Below are 12,196 nucleotides of genomic sequence, written 5' to 3' on the forward strand. Positions count from 1 at the left end.
TCTGACATTGTTTTCATCTGAGTGAATTTATATCTTTTGAAGGGGGAAGAAAAAAAATTGTGACTGTGTTTTGCAAATACAAGAATCTGTGAACTAGAATAAATTGCCAGCTATTGGCTTGATTCTGAAACTTGAATTCAAGCACATGGTTGGTTAGTCATACAAGTATTCCTCAAGTAAGTCAGCACCCTATTATCAGGTGTTAGGTTTGGCTGTGATGTGATGAACAATTTAACATATTTCGGGTTGATTTGAATATTACAGTTCTATTTATACTTAGGCTGGCTCTGTGAGTGTTTTGAAAGCACAGACTGTTTTTTTTTGTATAGGAAAGGTACATGCTACCAACATACGTGGCAATTATATGGAGCATATCATGATGAGCAGTCCCCCTTCTCCCTACTCTCCATTAAAATAGACAAAATTTTAAAAGACCAAAGGCCTAATCTGGTGTATTTGTTACTGTCTTAGATCTGCCCACAGCTGTCCCTTGAGGCATGCAGAAAGATTTGATAAGAAAATGTTGCCAGATGGCTAATGCTTGAAGGGAATGTTTTCCTACCAACTTTGCAAAGTACAGAAATGCTAAGGCGTAGCAGAAATGCTACAGGCGTAGGACTGCTCTGTGCTTCAAAGAACGTGCTCATGTATCTCATCCCCTGGAGTGGGGTCAGAGGCTCAATCAGCTTTTCAAGTACCCTTGGCACAGCTGACATTAGTGTGTGCATGTTTGTGGTCTTGACAGGGTTAAAAGATGATTACACTGTAGGGAATGAAGGTGCCTCTAATGTGCAAGCTCCTCAACATCCTACAGGTAAGTGAAGGTATGGACAGGGAGAAAGCAGGCATAAAAAGGAAAAGAAACTCTGGGAAAGCTGTTAGCCTTTTGAGGCGACACTGCTGGACACGCTGTGAGTGAAGACAGTTGCTTGTAAGTGCCAGCTGGTGGGTGTTGAGAGAGTAGCATGTTCTATCTCCTCTGTCCCCATCCCTGCCCTTGTGTACAGCTGATGCAGCCCAGCAAGAGTCTGTTGAGTACAAGAATTGGTCTTTTGTGCCTTAGTTGTTGTGAATATGTCATCAAAATAATCTTTTTGCAGTATTGAGGCAGCCTCTAGAGAGGAATATCGCATCTTGTGATATAGTTATGCTTGGAAAAGCACTTACATATTCTCCTATACAGATGAATGGGGAGAAAATAAATTCAGGTCATCATTGTGTATTTGTAATTTCTTCTTTTAGAGATTGTATTTGGGGATGAATAAACTAAAAAGAATGGGATTAAATAGATATAATAGCTATATATTACTAGTTTTCCCCATCCTATAATATAATTTCTATTAGATTTTGGACATTCGTAAAGAAATGAACCTGATTTAAAAATGTCTTTAGTTGTAACTTCAGAGTATGGGCCATCAAGTCTAGAAGTTCTAGTGCATCCATCTGTACTTTACCACCCCCAAGGTCTCATATCATGTTCAGCATGGCTTTTGACAAAGTGGAAGGAATGTAAGGATTCCTACAAATATTCAGCTTTATGGTTCTTGCGGGAACTCTACCCAACCTGTGGTGTAAGATTGTGGTCTGAGGTGATGTTAGTGTTCCTTCCAAATTTGCAAACTTCCCACCTTAATTTGCTCTTTTCACCTCAAAGTAGCTTAAAATCCAATTCTCAACTACAGAATTACTATAGACATCAAACAAGTCTAAGCTGAATGCACTCAGTGATCTTGGATAGCTCTTCCAACATTAATGATTCTAAGATTCTATTATTCTAAGTTTTACATCCTTTTCTGAGCATGAGAGGTAACAGTGAAAACTGAGCTGTTGTATACCAGTTGTTGGCAAACACTTCTTTGTGTAATAGATTTCCTAACCTTGAGATGTTGGAAGTGAAGTAAAACACTAAAGCAAAGCCATAACTTTGGATGGTTGTGTTACTGGAAAGCATCCCATAATTGCTTCCTAAAACACTTAATCATGAAATTCTTTGCTTCCCAGACTTTATGTAAGCAACAGATCATAGGTCTGCTGAAAAAAAGCAACCTCAGTAAATTGCAGCAGAATTTTATTGTTGTAACCTATGGAGCATCTCTTCCCTTACTATTCATCAGGATGACCTTCTTAAGAAGTCTAAAATTTGTTTTCTTCAAGGTATGAAAATGATTAACTTAGACATTTATAGGACACAAATATTTTTCATCACCTTTGAACAGCAGCACATTTGTATCTGTAAATAAATGTTGTCGGAAGATATCGTGTTGCAAGGGAATTTTACCTGTTGGTTGTGAATCACACCTGAAATGAGTGAGTAATCATTGATAATTTGACAGGCAAGCACCATTAAGTTACAGAAAAATGTGTCTAAATTTACTGCAATACTAAAATGTTTGTAAAACCAAATTCCAAGTATATTCCCCTAAATGCTGAAACAAATTTTCTGCTACGCTTGCAAAAGCAATGAATATGAACATCTTTATTCACATGAAAACCTTTTTCTTATAATATGAAGTAAAATCCAAAATTAGTAGTCTATTAGGATCACATGCCATGTTTCAAATTTTAGCAGTTATTCCTGTAGTCTGTCCTTAAAGGAATAAAAATAGGATAAAAATATCAGCTTAGAACATTATTTTTCACTGTTTGACTTTTGAAGGAAAAGGAAAATATACTGTAAGAGTACCTACAGAGCTACCAATTAGTGCCTGGTAAAGCACTGCATAGTGGAAATTACTTGCAGGATGAGGGAGCCAAATACTGGTACAGATCATATTGATAAATAATGTACCTCAGCAGCTTCCTGTGGTGTTTAATCTCAGCTGTTTCAAAATGTTTTCCATAACTGTATGAATAAACCACTTATTACAGGGAGTAAAGAGTATTTCATTATTTTCTTCCCTGCATTTTTTATGGTGGATCATGTAGCACACCTCACCTCTGGAAGAGAAAAAAATGGAAAGCCAGCAATGCATGCCAGTCACTCTTCCCTAAGAGGTGGAAGAATACGATTAAGTGATACAAGTTTACACAACGTTTTAAGTCTCTTACAGAAACAGGAGTGGACTGGACCAGTGACATTTCTGTACCTCCATAGAGAAGATGCTTCTGTGTTTCAAAGGGAGCCTCAGCTGAGGCCACAGAGCCTCACTAAGACCTTGAAGAGTATTCACAGGCATCAGAAGTGTTTCAGGTAGAATCTTTCTACACAAGGCAGTCAGGCACTTGCAAAAGATTATTTAAATGAAAATTATAGAGTCATAGAAACATGAAATGGCTTGGGTTGGAAAAGACCTTAAAGATCATCTAGTTCAAACCCCCCTGCCATGGACAGGAACACTTTCCACCAGACCAGGTTAGTCAGAGCCCCATCCAGCCTGGCCTTGAACACTGCTGGGGATGCGGCATCCACAGCTTGTCTTGGAAACCTTTTCCAGTGCTTCACCCACCACCCTCACAGTAAAGAACTTTGTCCTAATGTCCTAAGCTAAATCTACTCTCTTTCAGCTCGAATCCATTCCCCTCTGTCATCTCACTACATATTATTGAAAATAGCCTCTCTCCATCTTTCTTGTAGGTGGTGCATTACAAGCCACACTTTTTTTTTTTAATGATTTTTATATTTTTAGGAGAAACCAAGTAAGTAAGGTTTTTTATTATTTTCTTTGTTTTTTTATTGGAAGGTGCTATTTTTGGTGGTTTACAAGTTTAGCAAGTTTAAACATAGAAGTGAAACTATCAATGCTGAGTGCTTTCCTCTGAATAACTTTGGTTTGCTTAGTGATTTTTTTTAATTTTTTTTTTTAAACTCAAAGTATGTATGTTGAAGGGAAAGAGAACAACATGCAATTCTGAGGAATTTAAAATGATATGTACTTTTGCAGGTCTTTGATGATCTGTAGCTAAATGTGAGTCATCTTAGATCTGAAATGGTGTCACATTTTAACCTGCCAGGTGGCTAAACACCACACAACTGCTCTCTCACTCACCACCCCAGTGGAGGATGAGTAAGAAATTTGTGGGAAACAAAAAGTAAAAAACTATTGAGCTCAGATAGTGAAAATTTAATAGGACCCAAATGCTTCCTTTGCACCCCAGCCTGCTCACTGGTGGGGTGGGTTGAGAGGCAGAAAAGGCCTTGACTTTATCTCAACACTTACTAGCAACAACTAAAGTATCAGTGTGTTATCAACATAATTCTTATCCTAAATCCAAAACACAGCACTATACCAATTGCTAGGAAAAAAACAAACTCTCAGCTGAAACCATGACAATACCCATCCCTAATTCTATACCATTCCCATCATGGCCAGGTCCCAATATTTGCAACACATTCTTTCCTGTCTTTTGATATATACAAGCAAATATGATTCCCTTAGTCTATGGGCTGTTCCTCTAAAATATCCACTGAGATAATTTAGTCCATGACTTTGAGCTGTGTCCATCATAGCAGTCCTTTATGCCAGGAAGTTTTTTGTGATGCTGGATTGCTACATGCTGAAGCCAGTTTTGGTTTCATCATTTCTGTGCTTGTCCAGGTCTATCATTGCTGCACGCTGCAGATTCATCAAAATTCATTCTTCTCTAATCTGGGAAATTACTCCTGTCATATCATTTACATGAACATATAGGAACTGTTGTTGTGAGGACATGCAGTATTATATAGCAGTTACCATGATGTAATTCAAATAACTGACTATAACCTGAAATCAAATCTCACTAAGGTACAGATCAGACTTCCCCATCCTTCCTCATTACCTACCAAGTGCACCCAGGTCCTTGAGAAAAGCTGTCTCACAAATGTGTGTGCCATTGCCTGAAGGAGGGGTAACCTAGACAGTCTTCTGCAGCATATTTTTTATGTGCACTACAGTGACTTTATCCTCTTCCACAGTATGTTAAATATTGACTTGGCAAGGCCGCTCGGTTGGCAGATTCCTTAGAGTGAACTAACCAGGTGGCTTTTTCTTAATGTAGACCACGATATTTGAAGGTCCCACTGCTCGTTTCTCTCAGTGTAGTCTTTAAAGTCCATGGTATGATTTGATTTTTCTGGAGACTGGTGCATGATGGGGGATGTGATTTACCCACTCAGTGCCATGCTCTTTGGACCAGGTGTCTGTGAGGTTGTTTTGGAATGACTACCATTGTCTGAATCAATTCTTTTTGGGATGCCATGTCACCGTAAAACTTGTTCTTTAAGGCCAAGTTCTTGGTGATGGCTTGGGGCAAGGGATGTGTTTCCAGCCATCTGGTGGTTTCTTCCATCATTGTAAGCATGTGCTGCTTGTCTGGGAGGGTTTGAGGAAGCGTGATATAGTCAATCTGCCAGGCCTCCCCATATTTATATTTCAGCCATCCTCATCCAGAGGAGGAGGTTTTTAGTGCTTGGCCTGCATTATTGCAGCACATTTCACATTGATGAATAGCCTGTGCAATAGTGTCAATGGCTCAGTCTAACCCATCTATGGGCCCATCTATATGTTTCAACTCTTCCTTGGTGGCTTGAGGTGTCATGAGTCCATTGGGCTCTAAATAATCCACCCCTTCTGTTGCCAGCTCAGATCCAAATGAGCCATTTCAATTGCAGCAGCCTAACCCACCTGCTGGTTTGGTTTTATGTTTCTCAGTGGCCCAGCTCTTGGGTACAGGATGTGACATACTTTTACAACCAGCTGCAGTATTTTGCCATAATTCAGCAACACAGATGAATTTAACTCTGTGCTCTCAGTTGCTCTGCTTCCATTGCTGTAACCACCCTCATGACTCATTATAAAGTATTGGCCATTTTTCTCATTCAGCAACGTCTAAAGCCAGCTTGATGTCTTTCAGCTCTACAAACTGGCTCAATTCACCTTGTCTTTCAGCAGTTTCTGTCACTTGTCATGTGAGACTCCACACAACAGCTCTCTGCCTTTGATGTTTTCCTATGATAACACATGATCCGTTGCTTTTTATTTCATGGTAGTTCATTATACAGTGGGGCCCCTTCAGCTCAGTTGCCAAAAGCCCCACAATGCCTAAAAAAGCTTGTGTTTCTTTTTTGCTTTTTGGTGGAGACATTGCTGTTACCTTGTTAATTTCATCCACTGGGATCTGACAACCTCCATCTTGTCATTTTATTCCTAAAAACTAGATGTCTTGTGCAAGTCCACTGACCTTTGTTTTATGGCCAAACTGGCTTTCAGAAAGATTTGGACTGTTGTCTTCCCCTTCTCAAAAACTTAGTTTTGAGGTGTTGCCCCCCACAATAATGACATCCATGTATTGCATGTGTTTCAGAGCTTCACCAGATTCCAGTGCAGTCTGGATCAGTCCGTGGCAGATGATAGGGCTCTATTTCCACCCCTGGAACAGTCAGTTACAGGTCTACTGGACACCCATCCAAATGAAAACAAATTCCACTACAAAGGGATCGAGAAAAATGTGTTAGCCTGGTGACAATGTTCTCACCTGGACAACAGTTCAATTCTTTCACATAACTCAAAGACCACACAGGTATAGGGGTTGGGTAGTTACTGGCCTACATCTTCCTTCATCTGCCTATCTTTTCCTCCTGTCCTTGTGATGCCCCTATGTGGGAGTAGCACAGGGTGGGGTTTTTCCTATTTTTTTTTTGTTGTTTTTTTTAATAATTTTGCCAATAATAAATACCTGCTCTCATGTGTGGAAATGAAAGTGCAATTAATGCTAATATATTTTTCCTGCAAGGAAAAAACTGAATTGTGATTTTATAGATAAGTTTCCATTTTGAATACTCTCACTTCCAAATACTTGTTATATATATATGTATATATTCTCATACCTATATAGTGATTTCCAGTGGTAATTTTATGCAAGCTGGGCTGATCTTTAAGATTTGGGCTGATCTTTGTATTATACTCTAGATTGGTTAGAAATATATAATGCAGATTGAGAGAGCACAAAACCAGATCTCCCTCTAGAGACCGTTTTGGTTTGTATTTTCTTGAAATTTAAGCAAAACAACATGAAAGCTTGGATAAAACCTAACTTCCCTTGGTAAGAAAAGTTCCACACAGTGATGGCAAGCCTGGAGATGGGCAATTTACAAGTGGGTTCCATTTACAATTTACAAGTCCAGGTAAGGACTGGTCATGAAAATTTTGTTTTACCCAATTGCCCCTTTCTTCCTTCTGCTGTGTATTTTTTGAAAATTAAGTTGTTTTTTTTTTTTCTTTTGCTGTTTTCTCCTGAATGTTAAAGTTGACTTAGAAGTCTGAATCTTCAATGCCAATTAAATATGGAGGTCCAAAACAAGCAGGGTATGGCACGTTTGCAAAGGTATGCTGGTTGCAATAACTGGCTTTGCCAGTTGAAAAATGCCCATCAACAGAAACACTTTAATTCAAATTCCTCTTTAATTGTTTCCTGAATATATTAAAGAATATGATTTTTTAAAAAAAATGCATTAATATTTTGGAATGCACCTATGGAGAAATGAAAAAAATAGCATGTATCCAGCAAACATAGAAGTGAAACACTGATCCAGAAACAAAGTGTAGGCAAAGGTATCTTGAAGAAGATGCAGATTCCAACCCCCACCCCGACAAAACAGCTGATGTGTGAGCTTTTGCTAAGCTGAAGTAGTTTACCATCAGAGTGTCTTCTCTGAATATACTGTAATAATGGGAATGCTTATATAGCATCATAAATATTTGTTCATTACCTTGGCAGTTTCACTGCTAAAATGGGCAACTCTGAAATCCTTATAATGTTTGTTTGGTGTTGCTAATAATAGTGTAACACTTTCTTACATAGAGGAAGAAACAGCTACATGGTGTTTCTATAATTAAACCTAGAGAACTTAAGGCTTTTAAAGTGTGTCTCTCATTGTTGGTAGTGAATTCGGAGATCATTTCCAGTTTTGAATAACTGGGAGTGCACCTATATCAGCTTTTGAGTGGATGTCAAATCCCTAGAGCCAGCCTCTTTGTTCTGCAGATCTGTTCCTGTTACAAGGAGCTACTTGCTTCTGTAGATGTCAATGGGAACATGAACTTCTTTCACGTTAGCACATCTTTATCTGTGCAGGATAGATGAGAAAGAGGGGAACAAGCAATGGGAATGCTAAACAGGAACTGACTTCCATTTTTGTAGTTTTGCATTCCTTTTACAATTCCTTTTATTTTTTTCTAGAAAGTGTGTGGTTTTATTTTGTTTTGTTCTGGTTTTGGTTTTTGCTGTTTTTTGGTTGTTGTTTTTAACGGGTAAAAGCCTGCTTGAGTGCCTTTTACTATATTTAGAACTAATGACCATTTGACCATTCCCTTAGGTACTGGGGAAGGGATGGTGGGAAAAAAAGTTAGTTGAGGTGGACTGCTGGTTTAAAGTGGTTTTTTTTCTTAAGACAAAATGTACTAGAAGAAAGCAGCAAAAATAGAAAAAGCCATTCTTGTCTCAGGTGCTGGAAAGACGTAGGCAGAACACATGGTCTCATCAGCTGCTCTGTGATGTGGTGAACCTGTAGCAGGATTGGGCTGTTGAGACTATTATTGAGTTACCTCATTTGTCACAAGTTCACAGAAATGTCTCATAAAAAAGACGGCCTTGCATGTCACAGTGAGACTCAGGTAGGAGAGAAATAAGCAGCAGAACAAACCAGGTATCTCCCAGGACTTGCTCAAGATTTGGCCAAAGGTAATGGGTGTGGTAGTAAATCTACATCCCACCTTTCTGTCAAGTCTTACTGGACAAGCACTCAAAAAGTAGAAGATTCCTCACTGTCCTGATGGGTCTGTGGCTCTGGGAAAGGATGAAAGGGGTAGTAGTGAAGTGTCCCTCTACTTAGTTTCCTTGCTTCCATAGTTTTCCTTCCCATGTAGTCTTCTTCCACCTTTCCTCTGACTCCCAAACCAGTGATAAATTAGTAAAAATAAGATGCAATTAATTTTATCCTTTTGCATCCTTTATTATTGTCACACCTGTCACAATTTTTATTCTTTCTGTCAAATATATTAATTTTTATTTTTTTTAAATTAGATCTGCTGTCCTGCTCCACTTTTGGGCCCTAATCCAGTAACATCAGGATGTTGGGATGCATTATGAATTTTCACACAGTTTTCAAGAGTGCAATCTAAATAATACATATATTTGTATGTTCTTATATTATATATACCATCTTCTTATATAATATGGTGATGTTAATATTAACTAGGTGTCTTGTAAAGTTGTAGTGATCAGTCCTTCTTCAGTGTTTTTAACTTTAAGGATGTTAATATCTCAGCTGGGATAGCCAGGTCACCTAGTTATAGATATGTGACATGGGATACACTGCGGCTTTCTGGGCAAGAAAGATGAACCCTGAATGTGGAGGATTTCTGAATTATCCTGGAATTCATAAAAAGCCTAACAAAATGGTATTCCAAAATGACATATTCATAGTGAGGCACTTAGAATCTCAAAGCTGGTTGGTATAATAATTTCTTTCCAAGCTCTGGTCTGTCAACTGCTCTCACTTCTGCCTCTCTCCTCAGGGAAAGCTCAACCATCAGTATTGCCATGATTTGAACATGGCACTGCATTCCTGAGCCTCATTTTTTTCCCCGTACTTGCACTTTCCCTCTGCTCTCCTGTCCCACTGTGTTCTTTCTATTACTGTTTGATATGATATAATGAAGAATGGGTTCTGGAAAGAAAGTTCTGGGCAGTAAAGCCTCTTTTTAAAAAATCATGTGCATAAAGTAAAAATAACAAAAACTGCCAAAAGAAGCTGTTAGTGTGAATGTATTTATTTTATCTTTGGTGGAAAAGCTTAACTCAGCTCCAGGACTTCGGAACTACAATAGACAGTAATTTCTATATGAGTAGAACATCTATTTCTCTTTTGAAATATAGGACAATCTGAACCCCAGGTTGTCAGCTGCTTTTACAAGTTTCAGGGGAAAAATAAATGAAGAAAAAGGCCAGCTATTTTTGAACCATTTATCAGTTGATAATCCAAGTCCCTTTCAGGATTTTCAGGATTGGGGTTAAAGCATACCTGCAGTATAAGTGAATACAGTGAAAACTGCAACAGTTTCTGGGTGGTGCCAATAGAGTGTGGGTTAGAAACTTTGACTTAGAACCATGTTCCTGGAGGTGAGGGGAGTAGTGGGGTCATTTCACAAGTAAGGAGAGACAGCATGGGAAGGAAAGAGACTTCTCAGCAAGGTGCTGTGGTAGCTCTTGTAAATTTATGACATCCCAGTGCCTGGGCCTGGTCTCCCCTGGCATCCTTGGTGCAGCCCCAGTGCCCAGCTGTACCCACCCAGCCGGAGCCGAGCTGCGCACACGCCACAGGTGATCGCCCACGTCCCCTGGGGTGGGAGAATCGCTCACATGACTGAAGTCAGGAGCTGATCTGTGGGCTGATTCTTCTGTTTGGAGACTGACTGGGAGGAGAGGAGATGCTACGGAGATGTGATTCATTCCTGATAAAGAGTGGGTGAAACTCAGGCAGGCAGAAAAGCTGTGATTCAATGAACCTCCTGTACAAACAGAGGACAAGGAAGAGAGCAACCAGCAAGGGTGCTTTGAGAATGAGCTAACGTGTACAATTAAAAAAAAAAACCTATACCATTTTGTCCCCTTGAAGTAATTTTTTTGGAGGTAGTCACATCTCTTTATAACACCTAAACGTTACGGTAAAAATGTGTTCCTTAGTGCATTAAGACATTTTTCCCTATAATTTCCTTGATTTGCTAGAAAATGGATTTATTCAAACATTGAAAGAAAAATTACAGACTAAAAATAAGTATATCACCTAATTAAAAAGTATATAGAAACATTTTTCAAAATTTGATCAGAATGATATTTTCTCTGCTGCAGTAAATTCACTATTGTAAATCTGCAGGGGGAAGAAATAAGCAGAGAGAAATTATACAGCACACTGCCAGCTTCATAGATCCTGGGTGGGATGAATCAGATGGATAAATGAAACCCAGAGCTAAAGGTCTATTCAGCATCTTAGAAGAAAAAATGCTTATGAAGAAGGAACAAAGGAAATAGGCATAATAAATAAATAATAAAAATTTAAACACCTGAACTTGTTTACTTGCATTTCTCCCACCCTGACACTTTTTATCTGTAGCTTTTCTTTTGAAGAACAAGTCTCAATTTCATGAGCAGAAGCAATAGACTGTGCAGACTTTTATGGATATTTCAGGGGCTTGGCGCCAACCGAAGAGCCGTGCTTATGAATTGCAGTGCTGCATCAAACTGCTGGAGGGTGTATTCTCTAGGGCAGAGATTATTAGCCCTTCATTTGTGCTTTGCTGAGCCTATTTTAGATATTATCCCTGGTCAGACAAGGGCTCTGTTCTGCGGTTGCAAGGCCCCGGTTGACAGGGTGCTGACACTGCGGCACCGCTGTGATTACCCTCTTGTGCTGCCAGATTCCAAGGAGTGCTGATAAGAGCCAAGCATGGACTTCATTTCCTGACTTGGGAGTGAGATGTGGGTCAAAAGAGCTCTGTCTTGGCATTTTCACTCACTGTGTTTCTAGCCCTCACCTTATAACACTATATATATATATATGTGTATATATATTATTTTTCAGTGATGTGAATTAATTTGTTGCTAACCAAGTTGTCATTTCAAGATAACAAATACATTTTAAGACAGAAATTTAAGAGGTAGCTCTATGGAACTCATATCTGGAAACCAAGATTAATGTTAACATGTCCATGCATAATATTGGTTTATATTTGGACAAAATCAGTAGGCATTCCTTAAAGAACTAAATACCTATAAAGTAATTATTCATTTGCTTGCTTCTAGACAAAAGTGTACTGACCTTTCCTCCAAGTTCTCGGAAAGCAGTAGTGATGGAAAATACACATCATGAAGGGAAATTGAGAGGTCAGACGAAACAGTAAAATCCTACCTTGTAGGCAGTATGCCACTACTCAGAGGCATGGCTGTTAACTTGAGAAAGATATTTCCCACATATACTTCAATAAAGGCAAGCAGATGCAGCAGGTTATTTATTATCATGGGGCAAGTTATATGATGTGCAAATATTTTGGCAGCTTGGAGCACTTCAGCTTTCCCATATTTATGACCGTATCCTTCACTCAATGGATAACAGAAATATGGAGAAACCTTTTTTCTCACCTAGCAATATTGATCAGTGAAGCTACTGTTTTCATGAATTTATTTAAAAGTTTCTTCTATTTCTGGAAGCTTCTTCTTCTGAAAA

The 12,196-nt window shown here is 38.8% G+C and overlaps 1 protein-coding gene across 3 annotated transcripts in view; it reads left to right on the forward strand.

The window, feature by feature from the left end:
• The window catches only part of FGF14 (fibroblast growth factor 14), a 374,566-nt gene that overhangs the window by 128,497 nt on the left and 233,873 nt on the right, over positions 1-12,196 (forward strand). The window lies entirely within an intron of this gene.

Source organism: Cyanistes caeruleus, chromosome 3 (genome assembly GCF_971803275.1).
Source record: "Cyanistes caeruleus chromosome 3, bCyaCae1.hap1.1, whole genome shotgun sequence".
NCBI classification, from domain to species: Eukaryota; Metazoa; Chordata; class Aves; order Passeriformes; family Paridae; genus Cyanistes; species Cyanistes caeruleus.